The sequence below is a fragment of the Camellia sinensis genome, chromosome 11 (genome assembly GCF_055761805.1).
Source record: "Camellia sinensis isolate YWXY chromosome 11, ASM5576180v1, whole genome shotgun sequence".
Lineage (NCBI taxonomy): Eukaryota > Viridiplantae > Streptophyta > Magnoliopsida > Ericales > Theaceae > Camellia > Camellia sinensis.
In genome coordinates, this window is record NC_138971.1 from 173997580 (window position 1) to 174025012 (window position 27433).

At 34.2% G+C, this 27433-nt stretch overlaps 1 pseudogene across 1 annotated transcript; it reads right to left on the reverse strand.

Annotated features, from left to right (window-relative positions):
• Window positions 1-526: 526 nt before the first annotated feature.
• Window positions 527-27194, reverse strand: LOC145803054 (UNC93-like protein 3; annotated as a pseudogene). Its single transcript, XR_014345142.1, has 12 exons — window positions 26894-27194; window positions 25929-26015; window positions 24409-24471; window positions 22720-22834; window positions 17627-17753; window positions 3593-3656; window positions 3382-3503; window positions 3212-3256; window positions 1897-2121; window positions 1686-1776; window positions 968-1080; window positions 527-849 (listed from the first exon to the last, which is right to left on the reverse strand). The product of XR_014345142.1 is annotated as an UNC93-like protein 3 (transcript).
• Window positions 27195-27433: the final 239 nt, after the last annotated feature.

Below are 27433 nucleotides of genomic sequence, written 5' to 3' on the forward strand. Positions count from 1 at the left end.
GGCTCACAAAAAACACAACTGCGATCGAAACACACTGCCAAACCTTGAGTTGTGCAAATGCTCCTTCCTGTACACCCCAAAAGTAACATTTGAGAATTAAATGCAAGTGCATTTGCACAAAGAAACGACTAAGAAAAAGTGAGGGCCAAATATCTTTAATATACTTGAATGAGAAATAAATTAGACATAAGTATGAAAATCATTAAGATAACTAACATTATAAAGGAGAGTACAACACAGAAAAGTCAATTTTCTCCTATTTGTTTAATTGTTCAATTAGGAGAACACTTGTGGAACCCATATCTTTAACTTTCCTAAAGGAATAAGTTTTCCTAATTTCCTTCAATATATGGAATTTACGTCTCAAGAATCTCAATATACCTTGTCTTCAACCATAAAACATACGTTTTCACAATTACATCCACTGATTTATTTATTTTTTTTTATAAATAAAAAAATACATAGTTTCATCCCACCTGCATCTCAATTAGATCGCCCAAGCACGAACACCTCTAAGAAGATAATGTGTCGGATACACGTCCAAATGTGTCATTAATTTTATTATTATTTTATATTTTTTAGATCTAGACACGCTTTGGACACGCGTCCATCACTTATTCATACACTCAACTCAAGGCATGCAATTCTCGTGTCAACACTTACGTGAAAAAGAGTATAAATCAAACTAAAAAAGGCTAAGTAAAACAAACAAAATAAATCACTATCATATCATGCTTAAAGAGCATCCCAAGCAAAGCATTAAGCTGTGTGTTGAATATTCCATCCCCAATTCCCAATGCGGCTGCCATGATAAGGGGGTATAAAATGCCGAGTACTCCACTAGTTACGCTGCACAATGGCACAGTTAACAAGAACTGATAAAGTCATAGCAGTTTCAAATCAGATATATATAATTAAAAACTTTAGATTCTAAATAACTTTAATTGGAATCAACAAGAAACCTAACCTGTACTTCAGTAGAAGCCAAAGCAGTACAATTAACTGAATGAAAGCTCCAGCACAAACTATTAGAGTGATTGACTTGAGACCAGAGGTGAGTCGACCCATAGCCAGCGAACACTGACACATATTCCAGATATAAACTGAGTCTGAAAAACTTAATGAATCAAACAAATGACAAATTATAAAACAAAGATGGTTTTCCTGGGTTTTTAACGTTTAGCGAACTTGAGGTGTAATAGTATTTACATCCTATGCCACATTATTATTGAATAATTTCCTATAAAACATATGAGGCTAGAGATCATAGCAGAGATTGTGAGTAATAACTTGAATGCACATACCGTGGGAAAAATAAGATTATGCAACAAAACACAAGATATGATTATCCATCCATATTATCCATGTGAAGTACCACCAGGGCAATAAATGAAATTTTGTATATTGTTGCAAACACACAACACAACTCATAGAGAATAAATCTGGAAAAGGATATTTATTATTTGTTATTCTTGTTGCTTACAAAAGGAAAGGGTAAATGAAATTTAAAGTTGTTCACTCAATTCATTTTTATTCCTCCAACTCAACAAGAAAGAGACGAAGTGAGCTAATTCATGTACGTAAAACATGAATTAATGTACGTAAAACAGAAACAGACTCACCAAGTGAGCTAATTCATGTAAACCATTCCATAAAGCTACTCATTTCTGCAGTGCCATACTTACAATTGCATCAAAAGCCCAATACACTGCCATAGCACCACCTACACCAGACTCACCAAGTGCAGGTTCCGCAATGTACTTGGTGTATTCAGCCCTAAAATTGTAAATGTGTTCCACGCTTAATTGAAGAAAATATTACAATGTATATAGTGCACAAATTGAATGGTCAAAGGACAATAAAAAGGTAAAATGTCATAAGTTAATCAACAATTACCATACAAATGCTTGTTTTAAGCCTGAATATGCAATAAGGGGGATGATTAATAGCATTCGTAAGTCAAACAATGGAAGAGTAGAAACTGACAGAAGAATCTGGTAAAGTCTCCTCTCCTTTAGCATCCCTCTTTTGTAAGAAGCACATGAGTATGGTACCTAAGGTCCTACTACAAACGAACACAATATATAGTAAAGTTGTGCCACTGCCACTGGTAGTTACCCCCTGCAGTGATGTGAAAGAAAGAATAACAAATTAAAGATGCGAGTGTTTTAAAAGAATTAAAAAATCATAGATTCTGACACTGAGGTAGAATCTACAATGCTTCAAATTTTCCACAACCAAATGAAAGATAGTGGTATATTGCTGTCAAGGATGACACTACATAGGATTAAAGGTGTGCCATAGAATATCCTTATTTATTTTTTTTAATACAAGTAATTTATGTATATTTTAATATTTTATTTGCTATCTTAAAATATATATATATATATATATATTGAACAACCCAAGAAACACATACACTTCTTGACACTACTAAGAAGGTGCATATCCGTGTTCAATGCATGTCCGGCACTAGCACTCATCAGACACTTTTTGACATGTGTTGGATACTGTATCAACTTTTTTTTTAGACCTTGATACCTTTCAGATACTTGGGTAGAGGTGTGAAGGATGCGCAGAATGGAATGGTCAAGTTTGTCAACTTGACAAAATTTTCTAACAGAAGGAATGCCAAAAATGGGAGTCAACCATGTTGAAAACTCTATAGCTCTAATTGTGGACATGGCTATACAATTGTTTCCCACGATTAGACAACTACTCCAATGGGCTATGCCACTCAAACCACCTAAGGGAAGTCATTCCTCTTGAAACTCTCTTCATTGATTGATTTCGAGACTATCGAAAAAGGTTTGGGACCCTTGATTTTATCCCTTTTTAAAAATAAAATAAAAAAAACTATCATTAAAACGTCCACCAAAGAAATTATTAAAGAAACAAAAGAAACAGGGAAAGCCTCCCATAGCCAAAGAGGGGGAAAAAAGGAAATAAAAATCATTCACTTCATAATACATAGGACTTTCCTCATCTTTATTTTTCAGTGCTAACTTATAGCTAAAATTGCATTAGAGATGCAAAAGAGAAATTTAACATTAAATAATTTTTTTTGTACAACGAAGGTCAGAGTTTCTTGAGTGTAATGCAAGCATTAATAACTAAATCTATGATAATGAATTGGTACTGGTAATACAACAAACAACATAGAAAAATATAGGACATGGAAATCAGCTTGGAATCACAAGCATGCACATACCGTTCCATCTTTCAATAGAAAAAGAGACATGAGGTTTCCAACGAACTGCAAAATTCAATAAAAAAATGAAGATTATTCCAGATGCACAACATCCATACAAAACAAATTGAATATATTCTTATTAGAACCAAAGATCATTAAAATTGTCATCAAAAACTAAAATGCAGCACCTGGTGGCCTGCAAACATTCCCCAAAATTCTCCATTGAAGTTACCAATCACGTTTCCTTCTTCTAAGTTTAAATCATGTGCAAGACTGCGTGCTGTAGAAGTAAGATATGTACCCTGATGGACTATAATATTGTTAGGGAAAAAGTAATGTACTTATTACATCATCAAACACAACAAAGTGACGAACCAAATCTAAAAGATGGACTTGTACCTCCGCAACCCATTTTATTGAAGCAGAAAATCCGAGGTACAAGGAAGCTGGAACCATTGTGTACCTACCACAAGAACATTCATTTTTAAGTATATACAACTTCATCAATTTGATGAACATAATAGGGCTCTGTCAAATATGTGTCCACATCATTATTTAGTACAATACTAACAAGCACAAGAATGTTTTCTCGAGTCAGAGAGCAACCACTTTGCGCAAATAGAGGAAAGACAAGGTCTACATCTAGTCTTACCCTCCCAAGTCCCAAACCACATGGACTTTTAGTCTCATGAAATTCACTCAAACATTTTGGGAGCAGCTCCCCTCAAGACTTCATCCTATCTCTCAAGACTTCATTTTGTGGGCTCCATGTAACCAAGGAAGGTGATCCAAACCGCTCATCTTGTATGCCCAATAGAGTAGAACATATATGCAAAAAATTAACTTTATTGAATATCGATAAGCATACTAACTTATCAAATTTTGTCTTATAAGATCAATGGTTTTTATTAAGATTCATACGTACCGCCCATTTCATAAAATGAAACACGATTAGTTTTTTTTTTTATCGGCATGAAACATGATTAGTTGGTGTATCAATCAATGTCCGATCAAGCTAAATTTTTATAAATACATTCTTCTCTTTGAACTACGAGATGAACGGTTCAAATCACAAAACTATGGAGCCCACAAAATAGTCTTGAGGGAGTATGGAGAAGATGTGGTCTTGAGGGGAGCCTACTCAACAATTTTGGCTATTTCATCACCTATCAGTGCAAAGGCAGAGTCACAGAAAACTTAAAAATAATGTGTCAAAAAAAAAAAAAAAAAAAAAAAAAGGCATAGGCAGTGGGCAGGCCCCATTGCCACATCATTAGTGGTGCTATTAGAGCACCACTTTTAGTGGTCTCAATCATTTTTCATCCATACATTGACCTGTTTGGGTTTGGAGAAAAGAAAATAAATTAAATTATTGATTGTGTTTGGTGCAACTTTGAAAACTTAATTTCACCTCTCTATTTGTATGTATTATTTGGAAGGAGTTTTGAAATTTTGATTCCACAACACATTTCAAAACATATTTCTCTTTCCTATTTCGCTACTCTCATTCTCGTGTACTATATTCTGAAAAGCAGAGGATTTTTGAATTTTGGGTCTACTCGGTCATTCTCCCGGATGTTCGGCCGGTTAACCGGAACAATGTTAGTGTTTGCGTTTTTTTTTTTAGCACCTATTATTATTATATTTTAAATAAAAAATATTTTGAATTTTTTTTAAAATTTTTTTTTATGAATTGTGAATAGAATTATGGATTGTGTGTTTGGTTACGAGTTGTAAATTTTTGAATCAAATATCATATGAAATATCACTCAATTCAAAACACTTTTCAAATTTCATAACCAAACAAATTTTCCACACTCAAATCATAATTCCAAAACTCACAAACTCAAAATACAACTTTATTATCAAATCATAATTCTAAAACTCTACCAAACGCAACCATTGTATTTTTTATTATGATGTTTGGATGAGTAAAAAATTAATTAAGTAAAAAAAAGATACGAGTGAGATTTTTATTGTTATTGTATTTTACGAAATAATTTTGATATTATAAATATTTTACAATCAAGCAATTTGTTTATCACTAAATCTCATCAATTTTTGTGAGAAAATAAATAGTCTTAATAAGATATTTGGCTCCGTTTGATTTTAGAGTAATGATTTGAGTATGGAGTTGTCCTAAACACAAATTTCATATCTTGCAATTAAGACACAAAATAAATGCACAAATAATTAATTTTATTGATTATAAAAAATTGGTACAATCCTCTGTAAATTTGCTCTATTACAAAAGAATAGATCCTCTGATTCGATCTCCGAAATAGTTGAAATTCAACTATTGTAAAAGCTTTTTGTTGAACGAGACAAGTTGATGAATTTCTACAAGTCTTCGAATGGAGAAACACAGATAAAAGAGGCTTGATCGAGAGTTTGAACGGCATGATCTCGAACGAGTCTTGAAAAGATCTCTTTGGAATGAGAGACCAAATTTGTATTTTTAACTTGAAAGGATTGGCACAAATTTGAAGAGCTTGATAATCCTCTAATTTTATGTTTGAAGAACTTTAGAAATAATTTTCAGAAATAATTTTTGATAGCGTCTCAAGATTGTTTGGAAGTTTGCAAGACCATTAGCCAAAAACAATCCATCCATATCCCCATAGTGAGAGCCTCTATTTATAGGCTTAGGAGAGAGAGGTTAATTTTGGGGAGACTTTCTAAAAAAATAATTTTTTAAGTGTTTGTATCTCATTTAATCCATAAGATATTATTATATTCCAATAAGTTCTATTATTTGAACATTTGATCTAACAAATCAAAATTCTCATATTTAAGGTATTTTATGAATATTTCTACCCTTACAAATATTTTTTGAACGGATAACAATTTGGGGATATGAACATTCATATTTTACAATGTGACTATTCACATTGATGTGTAAATGTTCACGTTGATAGTGTGAACATTCACATTGACAATATGAATATTCAAATTGACATGTTTAACATTCATATTGATGGTGTGAACATTTACATTGACAATGTGAACATTTACATTGATGTGTGAACAAACTCAAATTCTTTAAAATTGGGAAACCACCCCGATAATTTACTACTGATTACTCAAATCATGATCAAAATATGAATCACTGCCTAAATTGAACACCCAAATCTTTGTAATTACTATCAATATACCAGTTATTACTATCAAATTGAACCCTGCTAATGCTCCCTCCATGCAAAAGGAGGTAAGTTTGGTCACAAAAGGGTACATCAGTTATTACTATTAATATACCACTCTTTCCACAAGGGAATGATCAAACAGTACTAGTAGCATAGTCTCATGCTTGCCTTATTGACATAACAGAACCCACGAAAAGTGTTCGGGATACTATGCAACAAACCCGAGGATAGGTGAATGGAACCAGTTAATTTTGTTCAACACTTACAATTGGGACTCGAAGTCATCGTCATCACCCACTGGGTGATAGTTGCCCGACCAAGGGAATTCTGAGGAATTTAAAGGATTCCTACCAGAATGATAAATCTAAACAATTGTCTTTCCATTATTTATTGTTTCCCGAAATGTGCCCCAATTTATTTTCAAAAGTACGTCATCAAATTTCAACGTCTATTTTTTTCAAAATCCTCTTTCAAAATAAAGTGCCGTTTTTTTATTTATTTATTTAAAATTTCAATGTTCCCCCCATTCCTCTTTTTTTCTGAAAGTTCTGAGGAGTTCGGATTTTATTCCAAGGAATCAAGCAAACGATCACCCTTTAGCCAAATATCTCGTACAGGAACCAAAATTTTATTCGAAATTAGAGACTTGGTCATTACTTCCTTGTCCAACATTTCCCCATAAAATTAAGGTTCCCTCAAATTTAGTGGCGCAAAGGTTTTTACCTTATGAAAAGAACATTCCATAATTTCGGAACTCTATTCAAATTTTTTTTTTTCAAAAAATTTACAAGTAATTTTAGATCTTATTTAAAGAAATCAATCAAACAGTTACCGTACAGTCAAATGTCTTCTAAGCAAATTCAAAATTTCACTTCAAAGTGAAAGATTCGGTCATCACCTCCTCATCAATACTTTTCCATAAAATCAAATTCCCTCTAAAGTAAAAAACCTAAAGATTTCTGTCCAATAAAAAACTTTCCATATTTCTAAAATTCTACTTGGATTTTCCTTCACAATTCTTTCCTCCCAAGGAGCGCTCGATCTAATTCCAAGTATCTAATCAAACAATTGTCTCCTTAGTCAAATGTCTTTCCAGGGGATTTCGAATTTTATTCAAAATTGAAGATTTGGTCACCACTTCATCTCCCATTTATAGTAAAACTCGAAATTCCCCCTAAAGTCAATGACTTAAAGATTCTTATTCGATCAAACACCTTCCATAATCTCCGAGGCTCTACTTAGGCTGGAAAGTTACATTTTTTTTTAGAAGTTATTCTTTAATAACATGTTTTCTGGGGGATTTAAATTTTAAAAACGCAATCATTCCTTTCTTTTTCCTCTTCTTCTTTGATTACTAAGGTAACAACCCAAATTCAGACTCAAATTCTTTAAAATTTGGAAACCACCCCCCTAATTTACTACTGATTACTCAAATCATGATCCAAATAGGAATCACTGTCTAAATTGAACCCCCAAATCTTTGTAACTGCATCATTGCCCCCAAACAACTCAAATTGAAACAGAATCAAATCACTGCCACGTCAGACTCCCCAGATTTTGGGAATGAAATCACTGTCTTTCTCGTTGTTAGATCGCTGGAATCAAATCAAATCAAATCATTTCCAAAATATCACATAAGCACATAATTTGCATTCATGCCTATTTGGCGGGTAGGGCTGCCCTGTCCTAATTTAGAAGTCAGACCTAGGATTCACTAAATCATTCAAAGAGGCAATAATACAATCCTGGAAAGGAGGGTATCCTGCCCTAGTTCGGAAGCTGCTAATGCTCCCTCCATGCAAAAGGGGTTGGGTTTGGTCACAAGAGGGTACATCAGTTATTACTATCAATATACCACTCCTTCCACAACGGAATGATCAAACAGCACTAGTAGCATAGTCTCATGCTTGCCTTGTTGACATAGCATAACCCACGAATAGTTTCCGGAATACTATGCAACAAATCCGAGGATAGGTGAATGGAACCAGTCAATTTTGTTCAACACTTACCATTGGATCTCGAAGTCATCGTCATCACCCATTGGGTGATAGTTGCTCGACCAAGGGCATTCTGAGGAATTTAAAGGATTCCTACCAGAGTGATCAATCTAAACAATTGTCTTTCCGTTATTTATTGTTTCCCGAAATGTGCCCCAATTTATTTTCAAAAGTACGTCATCAAATTTCAGCGTCTATTTTTTTCAAAATCCTCTTTCAAAATAAAGTTCCGTTTTTTTTTATTTTTATTTTTTAAAATTTCAATGTACCGCCTTTCCTCTTTTTTTCCGAAAGTTCTGAGGAGTTCGGATTTTATTCCAAGGAATCAACCAAACGATCACCCTTTAGCCAAATATCTCCTACAGGAACCAAAATTTTATTCGAAATGAGTGACTTGGTCATTACTTCCTTGTCCAACATTTCTCCATAAAATTAAGGTTCCCTCAAAGTCAGTGGCCCAAAGGTTTTTCCCTGATGAAATAAACTTTCCATAATTTTGGAACTCTATTCAAATTTTATTTTCAAAAAATTTTCAAGGAATTTTAGATCTTATTCCAAGAACTCAATCGAACAGTTACCTTACACTCAAAGGTCTTCTAAGCAAATTCAAAATTTCACTTCATAGTGAAAGACTCGGTCATCACCTCCTCATCAACACTTTTCCATAAAATCAAATTCCCTCTAAAGTCAAAAAGCTAAAGATTTCTGTCCGATCAAAAACTTTCCATAATTTCTAAAATTCTACTCGGATTTTCTTTCACAATTCTTTCCTCCCAAGGAGTCTCGATCTGATTCCAAGTACCTAATCAAACAATTGTCTCCTTAGTCAAAGGTCTTTCCAAGGGATTTCGAATTTTATTCAAAATTGAAGATTTGGTCACCACTTCCTTATCTCCCATTTTTCATAAAACTCGAAATTCCCCCTAAAGTCAATGACTTAAAGATTCTTATTCGATCAAACACCTTCCATAATCTCAGAGGCTCTACTTGGGCTGAAAAGTTCCTTTTTTTTTAGAAGTTATTCTTTAATAACATGTTTTCTGGGGGATTTAAATTTTAAAAACGCAATCATTCCTTTCTCTTTCCTCTTCTTCTTTGATCACTAAGGTAATAACCCAAATTCAAACTCAAATTCTTTAAAATTGGGAAACCACCCCCCTAATTTACTACTAATTACTCAAATCAAGATGCAAATAGGAATCACTACCTAAATTGAACTCCCAAATCTTTGTAACTGCATCATTGCCCCCAAATAACTCGGATTGAAACAGAATCAAATCACTGCCACGTTAGACTCCCCAGATTTTGGGAATGAAATCACTGTCTTTCTCGTTGTTAGATCGCTGGAATCAAATCAAATCATTTCCAAAATATCACATAAGCACATAATTTGCATTCATGCCTATTTGGCGGGTAGGGCTGCCCTGTCCTAATTTAGAAGTCAGACCTAGGATTCACTAAATCATTCAAAGAGGCAATAATACAATCCTAGAAAGGAGGGTATCCTGCCCTAGTTCGGAAGCTGCAAATGCTCCCTCCATGCAAAAGGGGTTGAGTTTTGGTCACAAGAGGGTACATCAGTTATTACTATCAATATACCACTCCTTCCACAAGGGAATGATCAAACAACACTAGTAGCATAGTCTCATGCTTGCCTTGTTGACATAACATAACCCACGAATAGTGTCCGGGATACTATGCAACAAACCCGAGGACAGGTGAATGGAACCAGTCAAGTTTGTTTAACACTTACCATTGGATCTCGAAGTCATCGTCAACACCCATTGGGTGATAGTTGCCCGACCAAAGAAATTCTGAAGAATTTAAAGGATTCCTACCAGAGTGATGAATCTAAACAATTGTCTTTCCTTTATTTATTGTTTCTCGAAATGTGCAACAATTTATTTTCAAAAGTATGTCATCAAATTTCAACATCTATTTTTTTCAAAATCATTTTTCAAAATAAAGTCCATTTTTTTTTAATTATTTAAAATTTCAATGTTCCCCCTTAGTTTTTACGAAAGTTCTGAGGAGTTCGTATTTTATTCCAAGGAATCAACCAAACGATCACCCGTTAGCGGAATATCTCGTACAGGAACCAAAATTTTATTCGAAATGAGAGATTTGGTCATTACTTCCTCATCCAACAATTCACCATAAAATTAAGCTTCCCTCAAAGTCAGTGGCCCAAAGGTTTTTACCTGATGAAAAGAAAATTCCATAATTTCGGAACTCCATTCAAATTCTATTTTCAAAAAATTTCCAAGGAATTTTAGATCTTTTTCCAAGAAATCAATCAAACAGTTACCTTATAGTCAAATGTCTTCTAAGGAAATTGAAAATTTCACTTCAAAGTGAAAGACCCGGTCATCACCTCCTCATCAGCACTTCTCCATAAAATCAGATTCCCACTATAGTAAAAAACCTAAAGATTTCTGTCTGATCAAAAACTTTTCATAATTTCTAAAATTCTACTCGGGTTTTCTTTCACAATTCTTTCCTCCCGAGGAGCTCTCGATCTAATTCCAAGTATCTAATCAAACAATTGTCCCCTTAGTCAAATGTTTTTCTAGGGGATTTCGAATTTTATTCAAAATTGAAGATTTGGTCACCACTTCCTTATCTCCCATTTTTTATAAAACTCGAAATTCCCCCTAAAGTCAATGACTTAAAGATTCTTATTCGATCAAACACCTTCCATAATCTCCGAGGCTCTACTTAGGCTGGAAAGTTCCTTTTTTTTTTAGAAGTTATTCTTTAATAACATGTTTTCTGGGGATTTAAATTTTAAAAACGCAATCATTCCTTTCTCTTTCCACTTCTTCTTTGATCACTAAGGTAACAACCCAAATTCAGACTCAAATTCTTTAAAATTGGGAAACCACCCCCCCTAAATTACTACTGATTACTCAAATCATGATCCAAATAGGAATCACTGCCTAAATTGAACTTCCAAATCTTTGTAACTTCATCATTGCCCCCAAATAACTCGGATTGAAATAGAATCAAATCACTGCCACGTCAAACTCCCCAGATTTTGGGAATGAAATCACTGTCTTTCTCGTTAGATTGCTGGAATCAAATCAAATCATTTCCAAAATATCACATAAGCACATAATTTGCATTCATGCCTATTGGGCGGGTAGGGCCGCCCTCTCCTAATTTAGAAGTCAAGACCTAGGATTCACTAAATCATTCAAAGAGGCAATAATACAATCCTGGAAAGGAGGGTATCCTGCCCTAGTTCGGAAGCTGTTAATGCTCCATCCATGCAATAGGGGTGAGTTTGGTCACAAAAGCGTACATCAGTTATTACTATCAATATACCACTCCTTCGACAAGGGAATGATCAAACAGCACTAGTAGCATAGTCTCATGCTTGCAAGGTTTTAAAAAGCGGCCGCAACCGTTACGTAACGCCGTTACGTAACGGTTGTGGTCGTTACCACCACCCGTTACGGCCGCTTTTGCGGTGTGATTAAGATTCACAGGTGTATCGGCTGTAGCGGCTGCTATAGCGGTCGTAACGATGCCGTAATGGCCGTAATGGCATGTTACGCACCGTTACGTAACGGTTTCGAATTGTATTTTTCGAAAAAAAAAAGTTGAAAATGCAGAAGAGAGATAGAGAGAGAAGAGGGAAGATGGAGGAACAAGAGATAGAGAGAGAAGAGGGAAGATGAAAAACATGTTATTGATTTGTTAAAGCTGTAAGACTTATACTATTATATTCAGCTGTTATTACTCAACTATTTTATTTGTGTGTGTCTATCTATATATTGTTTGATAATAATAATAATAATAATAATAATAATAATAATAAGTGCGTCATTATCTATTTGGCTTGATTAATATATATATATATATATTTAGGCTTTTATTTATTCTCTTACTTTTGTCATTGTTTATCCTATATATTATAGTTAGTGATTGATTTTTTATATAATATAAAGTCATTAATTATTAAAATAAAATGTAAAAACCTCAGTTTGTAATGATTTAAAAATACAAAATATATTGGATCAAACTAAAAAATTTATAAAAATTAATCAATATTTATTTTAAAACCCAATAAATATGATCATGGGAAAAAAATGTGCGTATCGGTAAGTTTTTTTTAAATTGTGCGAAAAATAAAAAAATAAAAAAATTCACAATTCCGGTTACCGCAACCGTTACACTACGGCCTTTACACCCCGCAACCGCAACCGCTCCTCCGCCACCGTTACGGCGACCGCAACCGCTTTTTAGAACCTTGCATGCTTGCCTTATTGACATAACAAAACCCATGAAATAGTGTCCGAGATACTATGCAACAAACGCGAGGATAGGTGAAAGGAAACAGTCAATTTTGTTCAACACTAACCATTGGGTCTCGAAGTCTTCGTCATTATCGATTGGTGATAGTTGCCCGACCAAGGGAATTCTGATGAATTTAAACGATTCCTACCAGAGTGATCAATCTAAACAATTGTTTTTCCATTATTTATTGTTTCCCGAAATGTGCCCCAATTTATTTTCAAAAGTACGTCATAAAAATTCAACGTCTAATTTTTTATTCCAAGGATTCACTAAAAATTCCTGCCGTGTTTTTTTTTATATTTAAAATTTCAATATTCCCCCCCTTCCTCTTTTTTTTGGAAAGTTCTGAGGAGTTCGGATTTTATTCCAAGGAATCAACCAAACGATCACCCTTTAGCCAAATATCTCCTACAGGAACCAAAATTTTATTCGAAATGAGAGACTTGGTCATTACTTCCTTGTCCAACATTTCTCCATAAAATTAAGGTTCCCTCAAAGTTAGTGGCCCAAAGGTTTTTACGTGATGAAAAGAACATTCCATAATTTCGGAACTCTATTCAAATTTTATTTTCAAAAAATTTCCAAGGAATTTTAGATCTTATTCAAAGAAATCAATCAAACAGTTACCTTATAGTCAAATGTCCGCTAAAGAAATTCAAAATTTCACTTCAAAGTGAAAAACTCGATCATCACCTCCTCATCAATACTTTTCCATAAAATCAAATTCCCTCGAAAGTCAAAAACCTAAAGATTTCTGTCCGATCAAAAACTTTCCATAATTTCCAAAATTCTACTCGGATTTTCTTCACAATTCTTTCCCCCCAAGGAGCTCTCGATCTTATTCCAAGTATCTAATCAAACAATTATCTCCTTAGTCAAATGTCTTTCTAGGGGATTTCGAATTTTATTCAAAATTGAAGATTTGGTCACCACTTCCTTATCTCCCATTTTTCATAAAACTGGAAATTCCCCCTAAAGTCAATGACTTAAAGATTCTTATTCGATCAAACACCTTCCATAATCTCCAAGGCTCTACTTAGGCTGGAAAGTTCCTTTTTTTTTAGAAATTATTCTTTAATAACATGTTTTCTGGGGGATTTAAATTTTAAAAACGCAATCATTCCTTTCTCTTTCCTCTTCTTCTGTGATCACTAAGGTAACAACCCAAATTTAGATTCAAATTCTTTAAAATTGGGAAACAACCCCCCTAATTTACAACTGATTACTCAAATCATGATCCAAATAGGAATCACTGCCTAAATTGAACTCCCAAATCTTTGTAACGGCATCATTGCCCCCAAATAACTCGGATTGAAACAAAATCAAATCACTGCCACATCAGACTCCCCAGATTTTAGGAATGAAATCACTGTCTTTCTCGTTAAATCGCTAGAATCAAATCAAATCAAATCATTTCCAAAATATCACATAAGCACATAATTTGCATTCATGCCTATTTGGCGAGTAGGGCTGCCCTGTCCTAATTTAGAAGTTGGACCTAGGATTCACTAAATCATTCAAAGAGGCAATAATACAATCCTGGAAAGGAGGGTATCCTGCCCTAGTTCGGAAGCTGCTAATGCTCCCTCCATGCAAAAGAGGTTGAGTGTGGTCACAAGAGGGTACATCAGTTATTACTATCAATATACCACTCCTTCCACAAGGGAATGATCAAATAGTACTAGTAGCATAGTCTCACGCTTGCCCTGTGGACAGAACATAACCCACGAATAGTGTCCAGGAAACTATGCAACAAACCCGAGGATAGGTGAATGGAACCAGTCAATTTTGTTCAACACTTGCCATTGGGTCTCGAAGTCATCGTCATCACCCATTGGGTGATAGTTGCCCGACCAAGGGCATTCTGAGGAATTTAAAGGATTCCTACCAGAGTGATCAATCTAAACAATTGTCTTTCCGTTATTTATTGTTTCCCGAAATGTGCCCCAATTTATTTTCAAAAGTACGTCATCAAATTTCAGCGTCTATTTTTTTCAAAATCCTCTTTCAAAATAAAGTTCCGTTTTTTTTTTTATTTTTATTTTTTAAAATTTCAATGTTACCCCCTTTCCTCTTTTTTTCGGAAAGTTCTGAGGAGTTCGGATTTTATTCCAAGGAATCAAGCAAACGATCACCCTTTAGCCAAATATCTCGTACAGGAACCAAAATTTTATTCGAAATGAGAGACTTGGTCATTACTTCCTTGTCCAACATTTCACCATAAAATTAAGGTTCCCTCAAAGTCAGTGGCCCAAAGGTTTTTACCTGATGAAAAGAACTTTCCATAATTTCGGAACTCTATTCAAATTTTATTGTCAAAAAATTTCCAAGGAATTTTAGATCTTATTCCAAGAAATCAATCAAACAGTTACCACACAGTCAAATGTCTTCTAAGCAAATTCAAAATTTCACTTCAAAGTGAAAGACTCGGTCATCACCTCCTCATCAACACTTTTCCATAACATCAAATTCCCTCTAACGTCAAAAACCTAAAGATTTCTGTCCGATCAAAATCTTTCCATAATTTCTAAAATTCTACTCGGATTTTCTTTCACAATTCTTTCCTCCCAAGGAGCTCTCGATCTGATTCCAAGTATCTAATCAAACAATTGTCTCCTTAGTCAAATGTCTTTCTAGGGGATTTCGAATTTTATTCAAAATTGAAGATTTGGTCACCACTTCCTTGTCTCCCATTTTTCATAAAACTCGAAATTCCCCCTAAAGTCAATGACTCAAAGATTCTTATTCGATCAAACACCTTCCATAATCTCCGAGGCTCTACTTAGGCTGAAAAGTTCCTTTTTTTTTTTTTAGAAGTTATTCTTTAATAACATGTTTTCTGGGGGATTTAAATTTTAAAAACGCAATCATTCCTTTCTTTTTCCTCTTCTTCTTTGATCACTAAGGTAACAACCCAAATTCAGACTCAAATTCTTTAAAATTGGGAAACCACCCCCCCTAAATTACTACTGATTACTCAAATCATGATCCAAATAGGAATCACTGCCTAAATTGAACCCCCAAATCTTTGTAACTGCATCATTGCCCCCAAATAACTCGGATTGAAACAGAATCAAATCACTGCCACGTCAAACTCCCCAGATTTTGGGAATGAAATCACTGTCTTTCTCGTTGTTAGATCGCTGGAATCAAATCAAATCATTTCCAAAATATCACATAAGCACATAATTTACATTCATGCCTATTTGGCGGGTAGGGCTGCCCTGTCCTAATTTAGAAGTCAGACCTAGGATTCACTAAATCATTCAAAGAGGCAATAATACAATCCTGGAAAGGAGGGTATCCTGCCCTAGTTCGGAAGCTGCTAATGCTCCCTCCATGCAAAAGGGGTTGGGTTTGGTCACAAGAGGGTACATCAGTTATTACTATCAATATACCACTCCTTCCACAACGGAATGATCAAACAGCACTAGTAGCATAGTCTCATGCTTGCCTTGTTGACATAACATAACCCGCGAATAGTTTCCGGAATACTATGCAACAAATCCGAGGATAGGTGAATGGAACCAGTCAATTTTGTTCAACACTTACCATTGGATCTCGAAGTCATCGTCATCAGCCATTGGGTGATAGTTGCCTGACCAAGGGCATTCTGAGGAATTTAAAGGATTCCTACCAGAGTGATCAATCTAAACAATTGTCTTTCCGTTATTTATTGTTTCCCGAAATGTGCCCCAATTTATTTTCAAAAGTACGTCATCAAATTTCAGCGTCTATTTTTTTCAAAATCCTCTTTCAAAATAAAGTTCCGTTTTTTTTTTATTTTTATTTTTTAAAATTTCAATGCACTCCCTTTCCTCTTTTTTTCCGAAAGTTCTGAGGAGTTCGGATTTTATTCCAAAGAATCAACCAAACGATCACCCTTTAGCCAAATATCTCGTACAAGAACCAAAATTTTATTCGAAATGAGAGACTTGGTCATTACTTCCTTGTCCAACATTTCACCATAAAATTAAGGTTCCCTCAAAGTCAGTGGCCCAAAGGTTTTTACCTGATGAAAAGAACTTTTCATAATTTCGGAACTCTATTCAAATTTTATTGTCAAAATTTCCAAGGAATTTTAGATCTTATTCCAAGAAATCAATCAAACAGTTACCATACAGCTAGGAAGCAAAACGGGTACGATACGATACGATACGGATACGGCGATACGACAAAATTCGAAAAAGTAGGATACGGATACGGCGGGGATACGTTCATAAAAAATATTTTTTTTCACAATTTTTAATAATGTAGCATACACAAAAATAAAACTTCAACAATTTTTAGTAATGCATCACCCATAACAAAAAATGCATAACCACCATAATGCATCACCCATAACAAAAAATTCATCAATTCAATTAAATTTCAACAATTTCAACAATATAGCATCACCCATAACATAACAACCATAATGCAATTCAATCCCATAATTTGAATAATTTAAATTAAGGGGGAAAAAATTTACAAAGTTCATTTATTTATCAATAAGTTTATTTATTTATTTATTAATAAGTTTTTTTTACCTTATTTGATTTATTAATAAGTTTACAAAGTTTATAATTTTATAAGTTGACAAAGTTTATTTTTAATAATTTTATTTATTTATTTATTTGTTTTATCAGGAATCAAGTAATAGTACGTACAAAAAATTTAATAAGTTTATTTATTTATTTATTTAATCAGGATTCAAGTAATAGTAATAAGTTTATTTATTTATTTATTTGATTTATTTGATTTACTTTACAGAGTACACATACAAAAAATTAAAAAATAATAATAATAAAAATAAATATGCAAACAGAGACGACATAGATAAGAGAGAGGGAGAGAGAGATCGACCAAGAGGGGGGGGAGATGAGATCGCAATCTGTCCATCTCCAACCAGACACAGACAGATCGAGCGAGAGGGAGAGGGAGAGAGAGAGTTCGTGAGATCGAGTGAGAGGCAGACAGAGGGAGCGAAAGGGAGAGAGAGAGGGACGAACCTGATCGACGACCGTGGAGCTCTTGTTCGCGAACCTGATCGATGACCGTCGAGCTGCTGTTCGAGATCGAGTGAGAGGCAGACCGTGGAACTCCTCCTCCTCCTTCGCACTGCTGTTCGAGTTCGACCTAGGTCAAAGTAAGTTTGATTATTATTATTTTTTTTTTGTGTTTTATTTTATCTTATTTTCATATTTTAAACTTTGACCCCATTTTAAGTTTTTTATATTATTTTTTTGCCCTGCCGTATCCATACTGTATCCTGACCATATCTCGACCGTATCCTCGAGTATCCTAGACGTATCCGAAATTCGAAAATTTTAAAAAAAAATTGGATACTTCATTTCCCGTATCTTATACGTATCCCGCCGTATTGGGCGCGTATACGTATCCGATACGTGTACGGGGGCCATTTCGGAGTATCCGTGCTTCGTAGCCATACAGTCAAATGTCTTCTAAGCAAATTCAAAATTTCACTTCAAAGTGAAAGACTCGGTCATCACCTCCTCATCAACACTTTTCCATAAAATCAAATTCCCTCTAACGTCAAAAACCTAAAGATTTCTGTCCGATCAAAAACTTTCCACAATTTCTAAAATTTTACTCGGATTTTCTTTCACAATTCTTTCCTTCCAAGGAGCTCTCGATCTGATTCCAAGTATCTAATCAAACAATTGTCTCCTTAGTCAAATGTCTTTCCAGGGGATTTCGAATTTTATTCAAAATTGAAGATTTTTGGTCACCACTTCCTTATCTCCCATTTTTCATAAAACTCGAAATTCCCCCTAAAGTCAATGACTTAAAAATTCTTATTCGATCAAGCACCTTCCATAATCTCCGAGGCTCTACTTGGGCAGGAAAGTTCCATTTGTTTTTAGATGTTATTCTTTAATAACATGTTTTCTGGGGGATTTAAATTTTAAAAACGCAATCATGCCTTTCTGTTTCCTCTTCTTCTGCAATCACTAAGGTAACAACCCAAATTCAGACTCAAATTCTTTAAAATTGGGAAACCACCCCCCTAATTTACTACTAATTACTCAAATCATGATCCAAATAGGAATCACTGCCTAAATTGAACCCCCAAATCTTTGTAACTGCATCATTGCCCCCAAATAACTCGGATTGAAACAAAATCAAATCACTGCCACGTTAGACTCCCCAGATTTTGGGAATGAAATCACTGTCTTTCTCGTTGTTAGATCGCTTCAAATCAAGTCATTTCCAAAATATCACATAAGCACATAATTTGCATTCATGCCTATTTGGCGGGTAGGGCTGCCCTGTCCTAATTTAGAAGTCAGACCTAGGATTCACTAAATCATTCAAAGAGGCAATATTACAATCCTGGAAAGGAGGGTATCCTACCCTAGTTCGGAAGTTGCTAATGCTTCCTCCATGCAAAAGGGGTTGAGTTTGGTCACAAGAGGGTACATCAGTTATTACTATCAATATACCACTCCTTCCACAAGAGAATGATCAAACAGCACTAGTAGCATAGTCTCATGCTTGCCTTATTGACATAACATAACCCACGAATAGTGTCCGGGATACTATGCAACAAACCCGAGGATAGGTGAATGGAACCAGTCAATTTTGTTCAAAACTTACCATTGGGTCTCGAAGTCATCGTCATCACCCATTGGGTGATAGTTGCCCGACCAAGGGAATTCTGAGGAATTTAAAGGATTCCTACCAGAGTGATCAATCTAAACAATTGTCTTTCCGTTATTTATTGTTTCACGAAATGTGCCCCAATTTATTTTCAAAAGTACGTCATCAAATTTCAACGTCTATTTTTTTCAAAATAAAGTGCCGTTTTTTTTTATTTATTTAAAATTTCAATGTTACCCCCTTTCCTCTTTTTTTCCGAAAGTTCTGAGGAGTTCGGATTTTATTCCAAGGAATCAACCAAACGATCACCCTTTAGCCAAATATCTCGTACAGGAACCAAAATTTTATTCAAAATAAGACTTGGTCATTACTTCCTTGTCTAACATTTGTCCATAAAATTAAGGTTCCCTCAAAGTCAGTGGCCCAAAGGTTTTTACCTAATGAAAAGAACTTTCCATAATTTCAAAACTCTATTCAAATTTTATTTTCAAAAAATTTTCAAGGAATTTTAGATCTTATTCCAAGAAATCAATCGAACAGTAATCTTATAGTCAAATGTCTTCTAAGGAAATTCAAAATTTCACTTAAAGGTGAAAGACGCGGTCATCACATCCTCATCAACACTTTTCCATAAAATCAAATTCCCTCTAAAGTAAAAAACCTAAAGATTTTTGTCTGATCAAAAACTTTCCATAATTTCTAAAATTCTACTCGGGTTTTCTTTCACAATTCTTTCCTCCCAAGGAGCTCTCGATCTGATTCCAAGTATCTAATCAAACAATTGTCTCCTTAGTCAAATGTCTTTCTAGGGGATTTCGAATTTTATTCAAAATTGAAGATTTGGTCACCACTTCCTTATCTCCCATTTTTCATCAAACTCGAAATTCCCCCTAAAGTCAATGACTTAAAGATTCTTAGTCAATCAAACACCTTCCATAATCTCCGAGGCTCTACTTAGGCTGGAAAGTTCCTTTTTTTTTTGGAAGTTATTCTTTAATAACATGTTTTCTTGGAGATTTAAATTTTAAAAAGGCAATCATACCTTGCTTTTTCCTCTTCTTCTTTGATCTCTAAGGTAAGAACCCAAATTCAAACTCAAATTCTTTAAAATGGGGAAACCACCCCCCTAATTTACTACTGATTACTCAAATCATGATCAAAATATGAATCACTGCCTAAATTGAACCCCCAAATCTTTATAACTGCATCATTGCCCCCAAATAACTCGGATTGCCACAGAATCAAATCACTGCCACGTCAGACTCCCCAGATTTTGGGAATGAAATCACTGTCTTTCTCGTTGTTAGATCGTTGGAATCAAATCAAATCATTTTCAAAATATCACATTAGCACATAATTTGCATTCATGCCTATTTGGCGGGAAGGGTTGCCCTGTCCTAATTTAGAAGTCAGACCTAGGATTCACTAAATCATTCAAAGAGGCAATAATACAATCCTGGAAAGGAGGGTATCCTGCCCTAGTTCGGAAGCTACTAATGCTCCCTCCATGCAACAGGTGGTAAGTTTGGTCACAAAAGGGTACATCAGTTATTACTATGGACTCCTTGGACTACGAAGCAATACAATGTGCAGATGTCAATGAGATTTCTAATTCTATCAGAGAACTAGGAATGAACAACTTCCTCGCAGAGTGAATCAAGGTACGAGTACAAATCATACTTTAAAATTTTCATATTTGTCAAAACCAGCTTCAAATGGCTCTGGCCGTGTGTAATAACAAGCTAAATGCAGAAACCTATAAAAAAAAAAAGTTGATAATGATTACATAATTATGCAGGATTTCCTAAAACCGAATGGTTATAAAACATGGAAGCATTGACCTTGAGTGGTTGAGAGATGTTCCTCCAGACAAGGCAAAGTAAGTCATCTCGAACCCCAGACTTGTAATCATGCATAAACCTTACCATTTTGTATAAACGGTGAAACATCTAATGAACCATGATAAGAGAGCTTGCTATAACATGTATTTCATCAGGTATTTTGTTTGTATGTGGGGAAAGATTTTCATTGGTAGGGTTGCTTTTGCTACTCATTTAAGTGAATTTAAACCAAAATTTATATATAATCAACTTCATTTTCTTAAGTGACCGAGTTTAACTAAAACTAATCATGTTTATTCTCTACAAAAGAGAATTTACTGACTAATTATAACTTAACGATCTTAGTTTAACTTAAGCACCTCACTTAAGGTTTTTTAAATCACCTAAGTGTTCAATTCTCAAGTCCAAATAGATGAATTTTAATTCACTTTGATTTTCTTCTTATTTCTCTTTCTTTTCTCTTCTACCTCTCAAGAAGAAAGTTTCTCTCCAACTTTCTCCATTCTTCTCTCTTTTGTTGTATGAAATAATTAGCTTAGGCCACTTGTTTCATTATCTTAAGTAACCAAGTTTAACTCAAACTAATCACGCTTAGTCTCTAAGAAAGAGAATTTATTGAATAATTATAGCTTAACGACATTACTTTTAACTTAAACACCTCACTTAAGGTTTTCTAAATCACCTAAGTATTGATATTCCATTTTTGAAGTTCTTTGGTTCTTTCCTTTATTTCTATCATGATTCATGAGTAATTGTTTCATTCCTTGTATCCGAATTTCATCGTTTATGCAAGACCTTAGCTACGTTTTACAGTGCTAGGGCTTTTCTTCAATACAATTTGTTTTCTCTATATACTGAAATTTGTTTCCGAAAAAAAAAATAAAAAAATCATGGTTAAGATCTAAGACATTCTGAGTAAGGAACACTCCTATTACTGAGTCAACAGCTGAGCCTTTCCACTGTGAGAAGCATCTATTTCCTGAAATATTGGTTAGATAAATATATCTTTTAATTTACATGCACCTGACATAGAATATCATATAATTTCTTTGTATGTTCATTCTTGGCACAGAGATAGTTTTTCTATCCAAGAGATTCCGACAGTAGCAATGGAAAATTAATGCCACTTCGAAGAAAATTCACCCAAAAAAAAATAAAGGAATAATGATCTTAGTGCATTGTCTTTAAAACGAATCAGAATTGTAAGGTCGGGTGCAAGACTGACAACGTTCAGTTTACTCTTTGCATGAGCTGCTTAGGCATTTTTGTACAATGCACTTTTCTATCTTTGCTTACTACATCTGGAATTTCTACACTGCTTGGATGTCAATTATATTCACCATTTTAGTTAATAGCTTGTGAACTCTTTAAGATTTGTATTTTGCTTTCATGTTGTAGCGGTGCCTAGCTAGTACTGTGTTACTGTGAGTGTATTCACATAATTTGAACTTTTTTTTTTAGTAGGCTTCATTTTTTGGTAACCTAGAATGATATGTGCAAACCAGAATAAGTCAATAACAGGTTTGTGCACCAGATAACTACTACATAAAATCGACCTAGGCTTTTAAGGATGAAATCTAGCAACTTTTGTAAGGATTTGAAACTTCTAGGTCAAGTATAGAGAGAACTTGTTTGGGTACCTTGGACAAGATGCATGAGTGCAATGAATGAGTCTGCTCGTCCACAGAATACTTTCCTTTCTTCCTCCCACCATTTCATCAATTGTAACTGTGTGCTTCTGTTTTTCTGGTTTGCCTGCATCACACATCCAGAAAAGTTGCTTTATTACTGTGGATTCAATATTTTGGAAATTTTTGTGTTCTATGTGTTTAATAGGTACCTCTTGCCTTCATGGAGTATTGTTGATAATCATATCAAGCGTCCTTGTGCTCTTGCAAAAGCATTTTATTTGCTCCGGATGAGATTGGGTTGGTTGAAGTTGGTGCCATGCCTTCCTCTTTACTGAAATATTTGCAAGGAAAGTTTCCATTGCCTGCTCAAAACCAGATGTATGAATTTTGGGCCGAGTTGATGAAGTCAGGTTCAAGTTGACCATTGCAGTTGGAGAGGTAATGTTGTGGGCCTGAGTTGATCTACTGAATCTTTTATCCGCCATCCTTTCTATGTTTGAAAGCAGCTCAGATGCAGCATGTTGCTTCTGCATATTATGCTTATCAGTAATGAAATGGAAGCAACAATCGGTCACCACCACAAGGGCATTGACCCCATTCATTGCCTTCAATGTTAAACTGCTCTTTTGCTCAGTGTTAGTTCCTGAATCATCTTCTGAGACAAAATAATCATATTGAGGTTCAATGTCAACATTTTCTTTCACTGGCCCAAATTTTCCTTCTTATTTTTCTCTTTAGATTCAACTATTTTTCAAAACAAATTAACAACAATTCTTATAAAAACACTGAAAAGAAAAGCCAGAAATCAAAAATATAGTTGCAAAATCGCCTTTGTAGACACTAGTTTCAAGCACACACTGATAGCCACACTACTAAAAAAAGTACTTTTTGCAACCGTCACAAGCCGTCACAAATAATGAAAATGCAGTCACAAATGACCTTTTGCGACTGCCAAGCAACCACAAATGGGGGACGCAAATATGGTGGTGGCAAATATTTTTTGCGATGGCAAAGCATAAACTACTTTTTGCAACAGCTATTTTGCAGTCGCAAAAAAAAAAAAATTAATAAATAACACTTTACCGTCGCAAAGAATTATTTATTATAAAAATCATATATACGTTTGCTACAAAAAAAAAAAAAAACAACAACAATTGCAAGTACCTAACAATTTTTTTTAATGAAAAATAATTTTTAAAAAAATTAACAAATTAATTTAAACTTATAATAGAATTATTAACCTATATTCACATACATATATATATATATATATATATATCAGTGTGCAAACAAAATATAAACTTTCATACATGCAAAAACATACATCAATATTTAGTTTAACACTAATATTATTAAATATGGAATCAAGGTAAGCTCTACTAATCATCAACTTGCACGCAAGGTTAGCTCTTGTGTTGAAGCTTCCATTGCTTTCACTATCGATTCATCAGAAAGGGCCGGTGGATCCTAAACTACAATTTTAAAGCAGATTGAAGGATTTTCTCAATCACATTGTGTCTTCAGTGTTCATCACTGCCTCATGTATCTGCAGCTCGTAGAAAAAATTATGAAAAAAATTTGGACGTCTTGACCAAAATATATGAGATTAGCAGCACAAATCAGCTGTTTGGAAAATACGTTGTGGTATAATATTACAGACTATATACTCTAAGGTATTGTTCACCAATAGCAACATACCCATTTCCAGGTGTGACTTGCTTGGGCTGCTGTCGATAGCTCCAGGATGCGGCACCAGAATACCTTGGAACAGAGGAATTATTGTTAAGTAGGAAAAGGGAAAAGAGGTTAAAAGTCCCCCAAAAAATATATAAATACATAAATAAATAAAATAAAGTGGATAATTATTGGACACCCCACAAAATGGAATTTTCCATATAACACCAAGAATATATCTGGTAACAAGAAAAATATGGCTTTAACAACAGAATCAAGAGAAGCAGATTCTAACACATGTTTCTCCACGACTAGTACTAACTCTGCCAAAGCCACTTTTGCGTCATTTCAGTTCAAAATGATTTAGGTAACTATCAATTATGTCTAAACAGCTAGCATCGCAAAGAGACACAGTTAAAAGGGCTTCCAAGATTTGAGAGTTAAGGACCAACATACTATACAAGCACAAAAGATATAATTGGACTCTACTCTACTATTCACGATTAACTAAATATTTGGAAAGAGCGAAAGCACCAATAAAAGGAAGAAGATGATTCGTAGAAGCAATTTTCCTTATCCAGAAAATTGTGACCTTAAAAGTTGTGCCTCACCTAGTCTCAATTAGTGCAATCCCCCCCCCCCCCAAAAAAAAAAAAATTAATTAATTAAATAAAAAAATTGTTTCTCAATACCACACTTCCCCTGCAAAATAATTCAAAACACGATGAGGTACAAGTCCTTAAGCAGAACTTCACTCAATTTCTAGAGAGCTTGACAAAAAGTTCTTAGTCGGTAAAATTTTCAATTCAATTTTTAATTTGTAGTTAAATTGTTTCAGGCATGAATTTATTGATCTTTTATGTAGTTTAAATCATGTTTACAAGATGGAATGAAAAGAGGCTTTAGTAAAGTAAAGCAAAAGCATAGCTATTTTGGGAGTGAGTTTTCATGATTACGCAGAATTGAAATTGTGTTGAGGCCTGACTTTGATGAATTTTTAAAAATAGTTCTCTACCTCGTAATTTCATGAAATTTTAACAAGCAATCCCTCCATGAGTCTAGTGTATTGTGTAATAGAAGAAAATTCCAATAAATGAATTTTAAATAAATCTCAAACTAGGTTGTGTTTTGTTTTACTACTATGCTGAATTCTATTTTAACCTACTGCTTTCTATAAGTTTTTTAGTCGAAGAGACACTTGAAACAATTCAAAATAAGTCAAATTTCTTGAAGTTGTACCAGGGGAGCACAATAAATCACTGCCTTCAAACTCTATTGCAAAATGTGCTAAAATTTTATTGCATTTTCACCAAAAATTTATCATTAGATCTTCAATTTTTCTATCTGAATCAAAAATGAAAGAGTGAAAGAATCAAGTCTTATTATGTTGCAGACACATAGAAGAAGTGTAAATTGAATCAAATTATGGTTGAACAACCTCACCTATCCACTTCAATGAAAAGCTAAAACACTTCCACTTAAACAAAACACATTCAGAAAGTAGCATTGACAGCAAAATCGATAGAAACAATACATACACATACCTATAGGGCAAAGGAAAATCATATTTGGATCTGAGACAGAGAGGGCACAGCTTGTCAATACAAAATCAAGGCATCGACATTTCTACCCTGCAATGAATCCAATATTAAAGAGATGTTCGATAAGGACCAACAACACATGGTGAATGTCATTGTATTTTTATAAGAAAAGTGAGGTCATACCACCCCAGAATAGAGTAAACAATACAAATATAAGATCGGCTCTACAGGAAACATAAGCATGAGATGAGATAAATCTGTTTGACCCATCATAATCACTTTGTTGCCAAATTCATGAGCCCATAAGAAGCTCAAGGAAAAGCCAATTCACCGTAGAGAGAAAGCTCATAACTTGGTCTAATTTCTTAATATGGATTCATAAAAAGCAAGCTAACAAATGAACCCAAAAACAAAATATTTGCGTATAAAACTACGGCATTATGGTAATTATGTACCATCCTCTGTTTTTGGAATTATCCGAAAAAATTTAACATCAGTCTTTAAATCTTTAGCTAATTTTTTTTTTTTTTTTTAAATGAAAAAAAAAGAAAGAAAGATAGAAAATGAAAGGAAAAAGATAGTACAGAGAACTCTAGGTCAATACCAAATCAAAGCCCTAAATCTAAGAGAACCAGAAACTCTAGATTGTAGCATTTCGAATTAGCTAGCTCAGGATCTGCATCTGTTCAATCCAGATCAAACTCATTCAAATCAAAAACAACATCAGCCAAGTCCATATTTGAGCTTAAAATGTTAGGCCACAACAATAAATAACCAAACGAATAAAAGTAGTTTGATCTCAAATCCAACATCTACGAATCGAATGCAAATGACACGCATGAGGTGGATCGAAGCCCTAACAGTTGGAGAGAAAGAGACAGAGAAAGAGATCGAGGGAGGAGAGGAGACAGAGAAAGAGAAATAGAGACAGAGAAAGAGATGGGGGAGGAGAGGAGAGGAGCCCTAACCTGTTCAGATCAATTGAAGAAGCTGAGGTATTCTTCGCCTGCTCTCTTCTTCTTCTCCTCCTCGTCTTCGTCTTCTGTCTCCATCTTCTTCTCCCTTTTCTTCGTCATCTCCTATTCTCTCTCTCTCTCACATTTCACTTTCCCTGTTTTGATTCTTTTTTTTTTTTTTCTTTTTTTTTTTTCTTTTTTTTTTTTTTCCATTTTGCTGATTCACCCGTTTCTCTCTCTCTCTCTCTTTCTAGTTCTCGATCCTCCTTTATTTTCTTCCCCCCTCTTTTTTTTTCTTTTTCTTTGGTAAATTACACGGACAACTCGTGACGTTTATATTTATTATAGTTTTTCCCCATCTTTCATAAATTATATCTCCTTTTTTGAAATTTAAAATTTTATTATAGATTTTTTTTTAATAATTTAATTTTTTTAAATATCAATTTTATTCTCACTGGATAAATTACATCGACATTCCTTAAATTTTAAAAATTACAATCCCCTCCTTAAGGTTCAAAGTAGTATTATCAATTGCCCTTGGATTAGTATTAG